The sequence below is a fragment of the Schistocerca gregaria genome, chromosome 3 (genome assembly GCF_023897955.1).
Source record: "Schistocerca gregaria isolate iqSchGreg1 chromosome 3, iqSchGreg1.2, whole genome shotgun sequence".
In the NCBI taxonomy this organism is placed as follows: domain Eukaryota; kingdom Metazoa; phylum Arthropoda; class Insecta; order Orthoptera; family Acrididae; genus Schistocerca; species Schistocerca gregaria.
In genome coordinates, this window is record NC_064922.1 from 28,538,298 (window position 1) to 28,553,790 (window position 15,493).

The following is a 15,493-nucleotide window of genomic DNA, read 5'->3' on the forward strand; positions in this document are numbered from 1 at the left end:
ATTTCTGTGTTTCATCAACACTTTGAAGGTTCACAGGTTATAGTATGCATCGAGATGTGCTTCGGAAACTACTACTAGTCTTCCAGGGAACGATCAAAGCGTAGACAGTTTAAGACAATTCTCTCATGGAGAAAAGTCTGCATGGTGCTTATTGTGTTCAATGCCGATGCAATTTCTGTGTTTCATCAACACTCTGAAGGTCCACAGATTACAGAATGCATCCAAATGTGCATTGGAAACTACTACTAGTCATCCAGTGAACGATCAAAGCGTAGACAGTTTGAGACATTACTCCAATGGGGAAAAGTCCGCATGGTGCCTATTGTGTTCAATGCCGATGCAATTTCTGTGTTTCATCAATAGTCTGAAGGTCCACAGATTACAGAATGCATCCAGATGTGCTTCGGAAACTACTACTAGTCTTCCAGTGATCGATCAAAGCGTAGACAGTTTAAGACATTACTCCCATGGAGAAAAGTCCGCATGGTGCTTATTGTGTTCAATGCCGATGCAATTTTTGTGTTTCATCAACACTCTGAAGGTCCACGGATTACGGAATGCCTTCAGGTGTGCTTCGGAAACTACTACTAGTCTTCCAGAGTACGATCAAAGCGTGACAGTTTAAGACATTACTCAGATTGGAGAAAAGTCCGCATAATGCTTATTATGTTCAATGCCGATGCAATTTTTGTGTTTCATCAACACTGAAGGTCCACAGATTACATAATGCATCCAGATGTGCTTCGGAAACTACTACTAGTCTTCCAGTGAACGATCAAAGCGTAGACAGTTTAAGACATTACTACCATTGAGAAAAGACCGCATGGTGCTTATTGTGTTCAATGCCGATGCAATTTCTGTGTTTCATCAACACTCTGAAGGTCCACAGATTACAGAATGCATCCAGATGTGCTTCGGAAGTTACTACTAGTCTACCAGTGAACGATCAAAGCTTAGACATTTTAAGATATTACTCCCATGGAGAAAAATCCGCATGGTGCTTATTGTATTCAATGTCGATGCAATTTCTGTGTTTCATCAACACTCTCAAGGTCCACAGATTACTGAATGCATCCAGAAGTGCTTCAGAAACTACTACTAGTCTTCCAGTGAACTATCAAAGCGTAGACAGTTTAAGACATTACTCCCATGGAGAATAGTCCGCATGGTGCTTATTGTGTTCAATGCCGATGCAGTTTCTGTGTTTCATCAATACCCTGAAGGTCCACAGATTACAGAATGCATCCAGATGTGCTTCGGAAACTACTACTAGTCTTCCAGGGAACGATCAAAGCGTAGACAGTTTAAGACATCTTTCCCATGGAGAAAAGTTCGCATGGTGCTTATTGTGTTCAATGCCGATGCAATTTTTGTGTTTCAACAACACTCTGAAGGTCCACAGATTACAGAATGCATCCAGATGTGCTACGGAAACTACTACTAGTCTTCCAGTGAACTATCAAACCGTAGACAGTTTAAGACATTACTCCCATGGAGAAAAGTCCGCATGGTGCTTATTGTGTTCAATGCCGATGCAGTTTCTGTGTTTCATCAATACCCTGAAGGTCCACAGATTACAGAATGCATCCAGATGTGCTTCGGAAACTACTACTAGTCTTCCAGGGAACGATCAAAGCGTAGACAGTTTAAGACATTACTCCCATGGAGAAAAGTTCGCATGGTGCTTATTGTGTTAAATGCCGATGCAATTTTTGTGTTTCAACAACACTCTGAAGGTCCACAGATTACAGAATACATCCAGATGTGCTTCAGAAACTACTACTAGTCTTCCAGTGTACGATTAAAAGCGTAGACAGTTTATGACATTACTCTCATGGATAAAAGTCGGCATGGTGCTTATTGTGTTCAATGCCGATGCAATTTCTGTGTTTCATCAACACTGTGAAGGTCCACAGACTACAAAATCCCTCCAGATGTGCTTCGGAAACTACTACTAGTCTTCCTGTGTACGATCAAAGCGTAGACAGTTTAAGACATTACTCTCATTTAGAAAAGTCCACATGGTGTTTATTGTGTTCAATGCCGATGCAATTTTTGTGTTTCATCAAAACTCTGAAGGTCCACAAATTACAGAATGCATCCAGATGTGCTTCGAAAAATACTACTAGTCTTCCAGGGAACTATCAAAGCGTAGACAGTTTAAGACATTACTCCCATGGAGAAATGTCCCCATGGTGCATATTGTGATCAATGCCGATGCAAGTTTTGTGTTTCATCAACACTCTGAAGGTCCACAGATTACAGAATGCATCCAGATGTGCTTCGGAAACTACTACTAGTCTTCCAGTTATCGATCAAAGCGTGACAGTTTAAGACATTACTCAGATTGGAGAAAAGTCCGCATAATGCTTATTATGTTCAATGCCGATGCAATTTTTGTGTTTCATCAACACTGAAGGTCCACAGATTACATAATGCATCCAGATGTGCTTCGGAAACTACTACTAGTCTTCCAGTGAACGATCAAAGCGTAGACAGTTTAAGACATTACTACCATTGAGAAAAGACCGCATGGTGCTTATTGTGTTCAATGCCGATGCAATTTCTGTGTTTCATCAACACTCTGAAGGTCCACAGATTACAGAATGCATCCAGATGTGCTTCGGAAGTTACTACTAGTCTACCAGTGAACGATCAAAGCTTAGACATTTTAAGATATTACTCCCATGGAGAAAAATCCGCATGGTGCTTATTGTATTCAATGCCGATGCAATTTCTGTGTTTCATCAACACTCTCAAGGTCCACAGATTACTGAATGCATCCAGAAGTGCTTCAGAAACTACTACTAGTCTTCCAGTGAACTATCAAAGCGTAGACAGTTTAAGACATTACTCCCATGGAGAAAAGTCCGCATGGTGCTTATTGTGTTCAATGCCGATGCAGTTTCTGTGTTTCATCAATACCCTGAAGGTCCACAGATTACAGAATGCATCCAGATGTGCTTCGGAAACTACTACTAGTCTTCCAGGGAACGATCAAAGCGTAGACAGTTTAAGACATTTTTCCCATGGAGAAAAGTTCGCATGGTGCTTATTGTGTTCAATGCCGATGCAATTTTTGTGTTTCAACAACACTCTGAAGGTCCACAGATTACAGAATGCATCCAGATGTGCTACGGAAACTACTACTAGTCTTCCAGTGAACTATCAAAGCGTAGACAGTTTAAGACATTACTCCCATGGAGAAAAGTCCGCATGGTGCTTATTGTGTTCAATGCCGATGCAGTTTCTGTGTTTCATCAATACCCTGAAGGTCCACAGATTACAGAATGCATCCAGATGTGCTTCGGAAACTACTACTAGTCTTCCAGGGAACGATCAAAGCGTAGACAGTTTAAGACATTACTCCCATGGAGAAAAGTTCGCATGGTGCTTATTGTGTTAAATGCCGATGCAATTTTTGTGTTTCAACAACACTCTGAAGGTCCACAGATTACAGAATACATCCAGATGTGCTTCAGAAACTACTACTAGTCTTCCAGTGTACGATTAAAAGCGTAGACAGTTTATGACATTACTCCCATGGATAAAAGTCGGCATGGTGCTTATTGTGTTCAATGCCGATGCAATTTCTGTGTTTCATCAACACTGTGAAGGTCCACAGACTACAAAATCCCTCCAGATGTGCTTCGGAAACTACTACTAGTCTTCCTGTGTACGATCAAAGCGTAGACAGTTTAAGACATTACTCTCATTTAGAAAAGTCCACATGGTGTTTATTGTGTTCAATGCCGATGCAATTTTTGTGTTTCATCAAAACTCTGAAGGTCCACAAATTACAGAATGCATCCAGATGTGCTTCGAAAAATACTACTAGTCTTCCAGGGAACTATCAAAGCGTAGACAGTTTAAGACATTACTCCCATGGAGAAATGTCCCCATGGGTCATATTGTGATCAATGCCGATGCAAGTTTTGTGTCTCATCAACACTCTGAAGGTCCACAGATTACAGAATGCATCCAGATGTGCTTCGGAAACTACTACTAGTCTTCCAGTGATCGATCAAAGCGTGACAGTTTAAGACATTACTCAGATTGGAGAAAAGTCCGCATAATGCTTATTATGTTCAATGCCGATGCAATTTTTGTGTTTCATCAACACTGAAGGTCCACAGATTACATAATGCATCCAGATGTGCTTCGGAAACTACTACTAGTCTTCCAGTGAACGATCAAAGCGTAGATAGTTTAAGACATTACTACCATTGAGAAAAGACCGCATGGTGCTTATTGTGTTCAATGCCGATGCAATTTCTGTGTTTCATCAACACTCTGAAGGTCCACAGATTACAGAATGCATCCAGATGTGCTTCGGAAGTTACTACTAGTCTACCAGTGAACGATCAAAGCTTAGACATTTTAAGATATTACTCCCATGGAGTAAAATCCGCATGGTGCTTATTGTATTCAATGCCGATGCAATTTCTGTGTTTCATCAACACTCTCAAGGTCCACAGATTACAGAATGCATCCAGAAGTGCTTCAGAAACTACTACTAGTCTTCCAGTGAACTATCAAAGCGTAGACAGTTTAAGACATTACTCCCATGGAGAAAAGTCCGCATGGTGCTTATTGTGTTCAATGCCGATGCAGTTTCTGTGTTTCATCAATACCCTGAAGGTCCACAGATTACAGAATGCATCCAGATGTGCTTCGGAAACTACTACTAGTCTTCCAGGGAACGATCAAAGCGTAGACAGTTTAAGACATTTTTCCCATGGAGAAAAGTTCGCATGGTGCTTATTGTGTTCAATGCCGATGCAATTTTTGTGTTTCAACAACACTCTGAAGGTCCACAGATTACAGAATGCATCAAGATGTGCTACGGAAACTACTACTAGTCTTCCAGTGAACTATCAAAGCGTAGACAGTTTAAGACATTACTCCCATGGAGAAAAGTCCGCATGGTGCTTATTGTGTTCAATGCCGATGCAGTTTCTGTGTTTCATCAATACCCTGAAGGTCCACAGATTACAGAATGCATCCAGATGTGCTTCGGAAACTACTACTAGTCTTCCAGGGAACGATCAAAGCGTAGACAGTTTAAGACATTACTCCCATGGAGAAAAGTTCGCATGGTGCTTATTGTGTTAAATGCCGATGCAATTTTTGTGTTTCAACAACACTCTGAAGGTCCACAGATTACAGAATGCATCCAGATGTGCTTCAGAAACTACTACTAGTCTTCCAGTGTACGATCAAAGCGTAGACAGTTTATGACATTACTCCCATGGAGAAAAGTCGGCATGGTGCTTATTGTGTTCAATGACGATGCCATTTCTGTGTTTCATCAACACTGTGAAGGTCTACAGATTACAAAATCCCTCCAGATGTGCTTCGGAAACTACTACTAGTCTTCCAGTGTACGATCAAAGCGTAGACAGTTTAAGACATTACTCTCATGGAGAAAAGTCCACATGGTGTTTATTGTGTTCAATGCCGATGCAATTTTTGTGTTTCATCAACACTCTGAAGGTCCACAGATTACAGAATGCATCCAGATGTGCTTCGGAAACTACTACTAGTCTTCCAGGGAACGATCAAAGCGTCGACATTCTAAGACATTACTCCCATGGAGAAAAGTCCGCATGGTGCTTATTGTGTTCAATGCATATTCAATATCTGTGTTTTATCGACACACTGAAGGTCCACAGATTACAGAATACATCCAGATGTGCTTCAGAAACTACTACTAGTCTTCCAGTGTACGATTAAAAGCGTAGACAGTTTATGACATTACTCCCATGGATAAAAGTCGGCATGGTGCTTATTGTGTTCAATGCCGATGCAATTTCTGTGTTTCATCAACACTGTGAAGGTCCACAGACTACAAAATCCCTCCAGATGTGCTTCGGAAACTACTACTAGTCTTCCTGTGTACGATCAAAGCGTAGACAGTTTAAGACATTACTCTCATTTAGAAAAGTCCACATGGTGTTTATTGTGTTCAATGCCGTTGCAATTTCTGTGTTTCATCAACACTGTGAAGGTCCACAGATTACAAAATCCCTCCAGATGTGCTTCGGAAACTACTACTAGTCTTCCAGTGTACGATCAAAGCGTAGACAGTTTAAGACATTACTCTCATGGAGAAAAGTCCACATGGTGTTTATTGTGTTCAATGCCGATGCAATTTTTGTGTTTCATCAAAACTCTGAAGGTCCACAAATTACAGAATGCATCCAGATGTGCTTCGGAAAATGCTACTAGTCTTCCAGGGAACTATCAAACCGTAGATAGATTAAGACATTACTCTCATTTAGAAAAGTCCACATGGTGTTTATTGTGTTCAATGCCGATGCAATTTTTGTGTTTCATCAACACTCTGAAGGTCCACAAATTACAGAATGCATCCAGATGTGCTTCGAAAAATACTACTAGTCTTCCAGGGAACTATCAAAGCGTAGACAGTTTAAGACATTACTCCCATGGAGAAATGTCCGCATGGTGCTTATTGTGATCAATGCCGATGCAAGTTTTGTGTTTCATCAACACTCTGAAGGTCCACAGATTACAGAATGCCAACCAGATGTGCTTCGGAAACTGCTACTAGTCTTCCAGGCAACGATCAAAGCGTCGACATTCTAAGACATTACTCCCATGGAGAAAAGTCGGCATGGTGCTTATTGTGTTCAATGCCTTTTCAATTTCTGTGTTTCATCGACACACTGAAGGTCCACAGATTACAGAATGCCTCCAGATGTGCTTCGGAAACTACTACTAGTCTTCCAGTGTACGATCAAAGCGTAGACAGTTTAAGACATTACTCCCATGTAGAAAAGTCCGCATGGTGCTTATTGTGTAAAATGCCGATGCAATTTCTGTGTTTCATCAACACTCTGAAAGTCCACAGATTACAGAATGCCTCCAGATGTGCTTCGGAAACTACTACTAGTCTTCCAGTGAACGATCAAATCGTAGACAGTTTAAGACAATTCTCTCATGGAGAAAAGTCCGCATGGTGCTTATTGTGTTCAATGCCGATGCAATTTCTGTGTTTCATCAACACTCTGAAGGTCCACAGATTACAGAATGCATCCAAATGTGCATTGGAAACTACTACTAGTCATCCAGTGAACGATCAAAACGTAGACAGTTTGAGACATTACTCCCATGGGGAAAAGTCCGCATGGTGCCTATTGTGTTCAATGCCGATGCAATTTCTGTGTTTCATCAATAGTCTGAAGGTCCACAGATTACAGAATGCATCCAGATGTGCTTCGGAAACTACTACTAGTCTTCCAGAGATCGATCAAAGCGTAGACAGTTTAAGACATTACTACCATTGAGAAAAGACCGCATGGTGCTTATTGTGTTCAATGCCGATGCAATTTCTGTGTTTCATCAACACTCTGAAGGTCCACAGATTACAGAATGCATCCAGATGTGCTTCGGAAGTTACTACTAGTCTACCAGTGAACGATCAAAGCTTAGACATTTTAAGACATTACTCCCATGGAGAAAAATCCGCGTGGTGCTTATTGTATTCAATGCCGATGCAATTTCTGTGTTTCATCAACACTCTCAAGGTCCACAGATTACAGAATGCATCCAGAAGTGCTTCAGAAACTACTACTAGTCTTCCAGTGAACTATCAAAGCGTAGACAGTTTAAGACATTACTCCCATGGAGAAAAGTCCGCATGGTGCTTATTGTGTTCAATGCCGATGCAGTTTCTGTGTTTCATCAATACCCTGAAGGTCCACAGATTACAGAATGCATCCAGATGTGCTTCGGAAACTACTACTAGTCTTCCAGGGAACGATCAAAGCGTAGACAGTTTAAGACATTACTCCCATGGAGAAAAGTTCGCATGGTGCTTATTGTGTTCAATGCCGATGCAATTTTTGTGTTTCAACAACACTCTGAAGGTCCACAGATTACAGAATGCATCCAGATGTGCTTCGGAAACTACTACTAGTCTTCCAGTGAACTATCAAAGCGTAGACAGTTTAAGACATTACTCCCATGGAGAAAAGTCCGCATGGTGCTTATTGTGTTCAATGCCGATGCAGTTTCTGTGTTTCACCAATACCCTGAAGGTCCACAGATTACAGAATGCATCCAGATGTGCTTCGGAAACTACTACTAGTCTTCCAGGGAACGATCAAAGCGTAGACAGTTTAAGACATTACTAACATGGAGAAAAGTTCGCATGGTGCTTATTGTGTTAAATGCCGATGCAATTTTTGTGTTTCAACAACACTCTGAAGGTCCACAGATTACAGAATGCATCCAGATGTGCTTCGGAAACTACTACTAGTCTTCCAGTGAACTATCAAAGCGTAGACAGTTTAAGACATTACTCCCATGGAGAAAAGTTCAAATGGTGCTTATTGTGTTCAAGCCGATGCAATTTTTGTGTTTCAACAACACTCTGAAGGTCCACAGATTAGAGAATGCATCCAGATGTGCTTCGGAAACTACTACTAGTCTTCAAGTGAACGATCAGAAGCGTAGACAGTTTAAGACATTACTCCCATGGAGAAAAGTCCGCATGGTGCTTATTGTGTTCAATGCCGATGCAATTTTTGTGTTTCTTCAACACTCTGAAGGTCCACAGATTACAGAATGCATCCATATGTGCTTCGGAAACTACTACTAGTCTTCCAGAGAACCATCCAAGCGTAGACTGTTTAAGACATTGCTCCCATGGAGAAAAGTCCGCATGGTGCTTATTGTGTTCAATGCCGATGCAATTTTTGTGTTTCAACAACACTCTGAAGGTCCACAGATTACAGAATGCATCCAGATGTGCTTCGGATACTACTACTAGTCTTCCAGGGAACGATCAAAGCGTAGACAGTTTAAGACATTACTCCCATGAAAGAAAAATCAGCATGGTGCTTATTGTCTTCAATGCCGATGCAATTTATGTGTTTCAAAAACACTCTGAAGGTCCACAGATTACAGAATGCATCCGATGTGCTTCGGAAGCTACTACTAGTCTTCCAGGGATCGATCAAATCGTAGACAGGTTAAGACATTACTTACATGAAAAAGGCTGCATGGTGCATATTGTGTTCAATGCCGATGCAATTTCTGTGTTTCATCAACACTCTGAACGTCCACAGATAACGGATTGATTCCAGATGTGCTTCTGAAACTACTACTAGTCTTCCAGTGTACGATCAAAGCGTAGACAGTTTAAGACATTACTCCCATGGAGGAAAGTCCGCATGGTGCTTATTGTGTTCAATGCCGATGCAATTTTTGTGTTTCAACAACACTCTGGAGATCCACAGATTACAGAATGCCTCCAGATGTGCTTCGGAAACTACTACTAGTCTTCCAGTGAACTATCAAAGCGTAGACAGTTTAAGACATTACTCCCATGGAGAAAAGTCCGCATGGTGCTTATTGTGTTCAATGCCGATGCAGTTTCTGTGTTTCATCAATACCCTGAAGGTCCACAGATTCCAGAATGCATCCAGATGTGCTTCGGAAACTACTACTAGTCTTCCAGGGAACGATCAAAGCGTAGACAGTTTAAGACATTACTCCCATGGAGAAAAGTTCGCATGGTGCTTATTGTGTTAAATGCCGATGCAATTTTTGTGTTTCAACAACACTCAGAAGGTCCACAGATTACAGAATGCATCCAGATGTGCTTCGGAAACTACTACTAGTCTTCCAGTGAACTATCAAAGCGTAGACAGTTTAAGACATTACTCCCATGGAGAAAAGTTCAAATGGTGCTTATTGTGTTCAAGCCGATGCAATTTTTGTGTTTCAACAACACTCTGAAGGTCCACAGATTACAGAATGCATCCAGATGTGCTTCGGAAACTACTACTAGTCTTCAAGTGAACGATCAAAGCGTAGACAGTTTAAGACATTACTCCCATGGAGAAAAGTCCGCATGATGCTTATTGTGTTCAATGCCGATGCAATTTTTGTGTTTCTTCAACACTCTGAAGGTCCACAGATTACAGAATGCATCCAGATGTGCTTTGGAAACTACTACTAGACTTCCAGTGAACGATCAAAGCGTAGACAGTTTAAGACAATACTCCCATGGAGAAAAGTCCGCATGGTGCTTATTGTGTTCAATGCCGATGCCATTTTTCTGTTTCATCAACACTCTGAAGGTCCACAGATTACAGAATGCATCCCGATGTCCTTCGGAAACTAATACTAGTCTTCCAGTGAACGATCAAAGAGTAAACAGTTTAAGACATTACTCCCATGAAGAAAAGTCCGCATGGTGCTTATTGTGTTCAATGCCAATGCAATTTCTGTGTTTCATCAACACTCTGAAGGTCCACAGATTGCAGAATGCATCCATATGTGCTTCGGAAACTACTACTAGTCTTCCAGAGAACCATCCAAGCGTAGACTGTTTAAGACATTGCTCCCATGGAGAAAAGTCCGCATGGTGCTTATTGTGTTCAATGCCGATGCAATTTTTGTGTTTCAACAACACTCTGAAGGTCCACAGATTACAGAATGCATCCAGATGTGCTTCGGATACTACTACTAGTCTTCCAGGGAACGATCAAAGCGTAGACAGTTTAAGACATTACTCCCATGAAAGAAAAATCAGCATGGTGCTTATTGTCTTCAATGCCGATGCAATTTATGTGTTTCAAAAACACTCTGAAGGTCCACAGATTACAGAATGCATCCGATGTGCTTCGGAAACTACCACTAGTCTTCCAGGGATCGATCAAATCGTAGACAGGTTAAGACATTACTTACATGGAAAAAGGCTGCATGGTGCTTATTGTGTTCAATGCCGATGCAATTTCTGTGTTTCATCAACACTCTGAATGTCCACAGAAAACGGATTGATTCCAGATGTGCTTCTGAAACTACTACTAGTCTTCCAGTGTACGATCAAAGCGTAGACAGTTTAAGACATTACTCCCATGGAGGAAAGTCCGCATGGTGCTTATTGTGTTCAATGCCGATGCAATTTTTGTGTTTCATCAACACTCTGGAGATCCACAAATTACAGAATGCCTCCAGATAAGCTTCGGAAACTACTACTAGTCTTCCAGGGAACGATCAAAGCGTAGAGAGTTTGAGAAATTACTCCCATGGAGAAAAGTCCGCATGGTGCTTATTGTGTTCAATGCCGATGCAATTTCTGTGTTTCATTAACACTCTGAAGGTGCGCAGATTACAGAAGGCCTCCAGAAGTGCTTCGGAAACTACTACTAGTCTTCCAGTGAACGATCAAAACGTAGACAGTTTAAGACATTACTCTGATGGAGAAAAGTCCGCATGGTACTTATTGTGTTCAATGCTGATTCAATTCCAGCGTTTCATCAACACTCTGAAGGTCCACAGATTACAGAATGCCTCCAGATGTGCTTCGGAAACTACTACTAGTCTTCCAGTGTACGATCAAAGCGTAGACAGTTCAAGACATTACTCCCATGGAGAAAAGTCCGCATGGTGCTTATTGTGTTCAATGCCGATGCAGTTTCTGTGTTTCGTCAATACCCTGAAGGTCCACAGATTACAGAATGCATCCAGATGTGCTTCGGAAACTACTACTAGTCTTCTAGGGAACGATCAAAGCGTAGACAGTTTAAGACATTACTCCCATGGAGAAAAGTCCGCATGGTGCTTATTGTTTTCAATGCCGATGCAATTTTTGTGTTTCATCAACACTCTGAAGGTCCACAGATTACAGAATGCATCCAGATGTGCTTTGGAAGCTACTACTAGACTTCCAGTGAACGATCAAAGCGTAGACAGTTTAAGACATTACTCCCATGGAGAAAAGTCCGCATGGTGCTTATTGTGTTCAATGACGATGCAATTTTTGTGTTTCATCAACACTCTGAAGGTCACCAGATTACAGAATGCATCCCGATGTCCTTCGGAAACTAATACTAGTCTTCCAGTGAACGATCAAAGAGTAGATAGTTTAAGACATTACTCCCATGAAAAAAAGTCCGCATGGTGCTTATTGTGTTCAATGCCGATGCAATTTCTATGTTTCATTAACACTCTGAAGATCCACAGATTACAGAATGTATCCAGATGTGCTTCGGAAACTACTACTAGTCTTCCAGTGAACTATCAAAGCGTAGACAGTTTAAGACATTACTCCCATGGAGAAAAGTCCGCATGGTGTTTATTGTGTTCAATGCCGATGCAGTTTCTGTGTTTCATCAATACCCTGAAGGTCCACAGATTACAGAATGCATCCAGATGTGCTTCGGAAACTACTACTAGTCTTCCAGGGAACGATCAAAGCGTAGACAGTTTAAGACATTACTCCCATGGAGAAAAGTTCGCATCGTGCTTATTGTGTTCAATGCCGATGCAATTTTCGTGTTTCAACAACACTCTGAAGGTCCACAGATTACAGAATGCATCCAGATGTGCTTCGGAAACTACTACTAGTCTTCCAGTGAACAATCAAAGCGTAGACAGTTTAAGTCATTACTCCCATGGAGAAAAGTCCGCATGGTGCTTATTGTGTTCAATGCCGACGCAATTTCTGTGTTTCATCAACACTCTGAAGGTGCACAGATTACAGAATGCCTCCAGAAGTGCTTGGGAAACTACTACTAATCTTCCAGTGTACGATCAAAGCGTAGACAGTTTAAGACATTACTCCCATGGAGAAAAGTCCGCATGGTTCTTATTGTGGTCAATGCCGATGCAATACCTGTGTTTCATCAACACTCTGAAGGTCCAGAGATTACAGAATGCTTTCAGATGTGCTTCGGAAACTACTACTAGTCTTCCAGTGAACGATCAAAACGTAGACAGTTTAAGACATTACTCTGATGAAGAAAAGTCCGCATGGTGCTTATTGTGTTCAATGCCGATTCAATTCCTGTGTTTCATCAACACTCTGAAGGTCCACAGATTACAGAATGCCTCCAGATGTGCTTCGGAAACTACTACTAGTCTTCCAGTGTACGATCAAATCGTAGACTGTTTAAGACATTACTCCCATGGGGAAAAGTCCGCATGGTGCTTATTGTGTTCAATGCCGATGCAATTTTTGTGTTTCATTAACACTCTGAAGGTCCACAGATTACAGAATGCATCCAGGTGGGCTTCGGAAACTACTACTAGTCTTCCAGTGAACGATCAAAGCGTAGACAGTTTAAGACATTACTCCCATGGAGAAAAGTCCGCATGGTGCTTATTGTGTTCAATGCCGATGCAACTTTTGTGTTTCATCAACACTCTGAAGGTCCACAGATTACAGAATGCATCCAGATGTGCTTTGGAAACTACTACTAGACTTCCAGTGAACGATCAAAGCGTAGACAGTTTAAGACATTACTCCCATGGAGAAAAGTCCGCATGGTGCTTATTGTGTTCAATGCCGATGCAATTTTTGTGTTTCAACAACACTCTGAAGGTCCACAGATTAGAGAATGCATCCAGATGTGCTTCGGAAACTACTACAAGTCTTCCAGTGAACGATCAAGGCGTAAACAGTTTAAGACATTACACCCATGGAGAAAAGTTCGCATGGTGTTTATTGTGTTCAATGCCGATGCAATTTTTGTGTTTCATTAACAGTCTGAAGGTCCACAGATTACAGAACGCATCCAGATGTCCTTCAGAAACTAATACTAGTCTTCCAGTGAACGATCAAAGCGTAGACAGTTTAAGACATTACTCCCATGAAGAAAAGTCCGCATGGTGCTTAATGTGTTCAATGCCAATGCAATTTCTGTGTTTCATCAACACTCTGAAGGTCCACAGATTACAGAATGCATCCAGATGTGCTTCGGATACTACTACTAGTCTCCAGGGAACGATCAAAACGTAGACAGTTTAAGACATTACTCCCATGAAAGAAAAATCAGCATGGTGCTTATTGTGTTCAATGCCGATGCAATTTATGTGTTTCATCAACACTCTGAAGGTCCACAGATTACAGAATGCATCCAGATGTGCTTCGGAAACTACTTCTAGTCTTCCAGGGAACGATCAAATCGTAGCCAGTTCTAGACATTACTCCCATGGAGAAAAGTCTGCATGGTGCTTATTGTGCTCAATGCCGATGCAATTTCTGTGTTTCATCAACACTCTGAATGTCCACAGATAACAGATTGATTCCAGATGTGCTTCTGAAACTACTACTAGTCTCCCAGTGTACGATCAACGCGTAGACAGTTTAAGACATTACTCCCATGGAGGAAAGTCCGCATGGTGCTTATTGTGTTCAATGCCGATGCAATTTTTGTGTTTCATCAACACTCTGGAGATCCACAGATTACAGAATGCTTCCAGATGTGCTTCGGAAACTACTACTAGTCTTCCAGTAAACGATCAAAGCATAGACAGTTTAAGATATTACTCCCATGGAGGAAAGTCCACATGGTGCTTGTTGTGTTCAATGCCGATGCAATTTCTGTGTTTCATCAACACTCTGAAGGTCCATAGATTACAGAATGCCTCCAGATGTGCTTCGGAAACTACTACTAGTCTTCCAGGGAACGATCAAAGCGTAGCGAGTTTGAGAAATTACTCCCATGGAGAAAAGTCCGCATGGTGCTTATTGTGTTCAATGCCGATGCAATTTTTGTGTTTCATCAACACTGTGAAAGTCCACAGATTACAGAATGCATCCAGATATGCTTCGGAAACTACTACTAGTCTTCCAGTGAACGATCAAAGCGTAGACAGTTTAAGACATTACTCCCATGGAGAAAAGTCCACATGGTGCTCATTGTGTTCAATGCCGATGCAATTTCTGTGTTTCATCAACACTCTGAAGGTGCACAGATTACAGAATGCCTCCAGAAGTGCTTCGGAAACTACTACTAATCTTCCAGTGTACGATCAAAGCGTAGACAGTTTATGACATTACTCCCATGGAGAAAAGTCGGCATGGTTCTTATTGTGTTCAATGCCGATGCAATACCTGTGTTTCATCAACACTCTGAAGGTCCAGAGATTACAGAATGCCTTCAGATGTGCTTCGGAAACTACTACTAGTCTTCCAGTGAACGATCAAAACGTAGACAGTTTAAGATATTACTCTGATGGAGAAAAGTCCGCATGGTGCTTATTGTGTTCAATGCCGATTCAATTCCTGTGTTTCATCAACACTATGATGGTCCACAGTTCACAGAATGTGTCCAGATGTGCTTCGGAAACTACTACTAGTCTTCCAGAATACGATCAAAGCGTAGACACTTCAAGACATTACTCCCATGGAGAAAAGTCCGCATTCTGCTTACTGGATTCAATGCCGATGCAATTTTTGTGTTTCATCAATACTCTGAAGGTCCACAGATTACAGAATGCTTCCAGAAGTGCTTCGGAAACTACTACTAGTCTTCCAGTGTACGATCAAAGCGTAGACAGTTTATGATATTACTCCCATGGAGAAAAGTCCGCATGGTGCTTATTGTGTTCAATGCCGATGCAATTTCTGTGTTTCATCAACACTCTGAAGGTCCACAGATTACAGAATGCCTCCAGCTGTGCTTCGGATACTACTACTAGTCTTCCAGTGTGCAATGAAAGCGTAGACAGT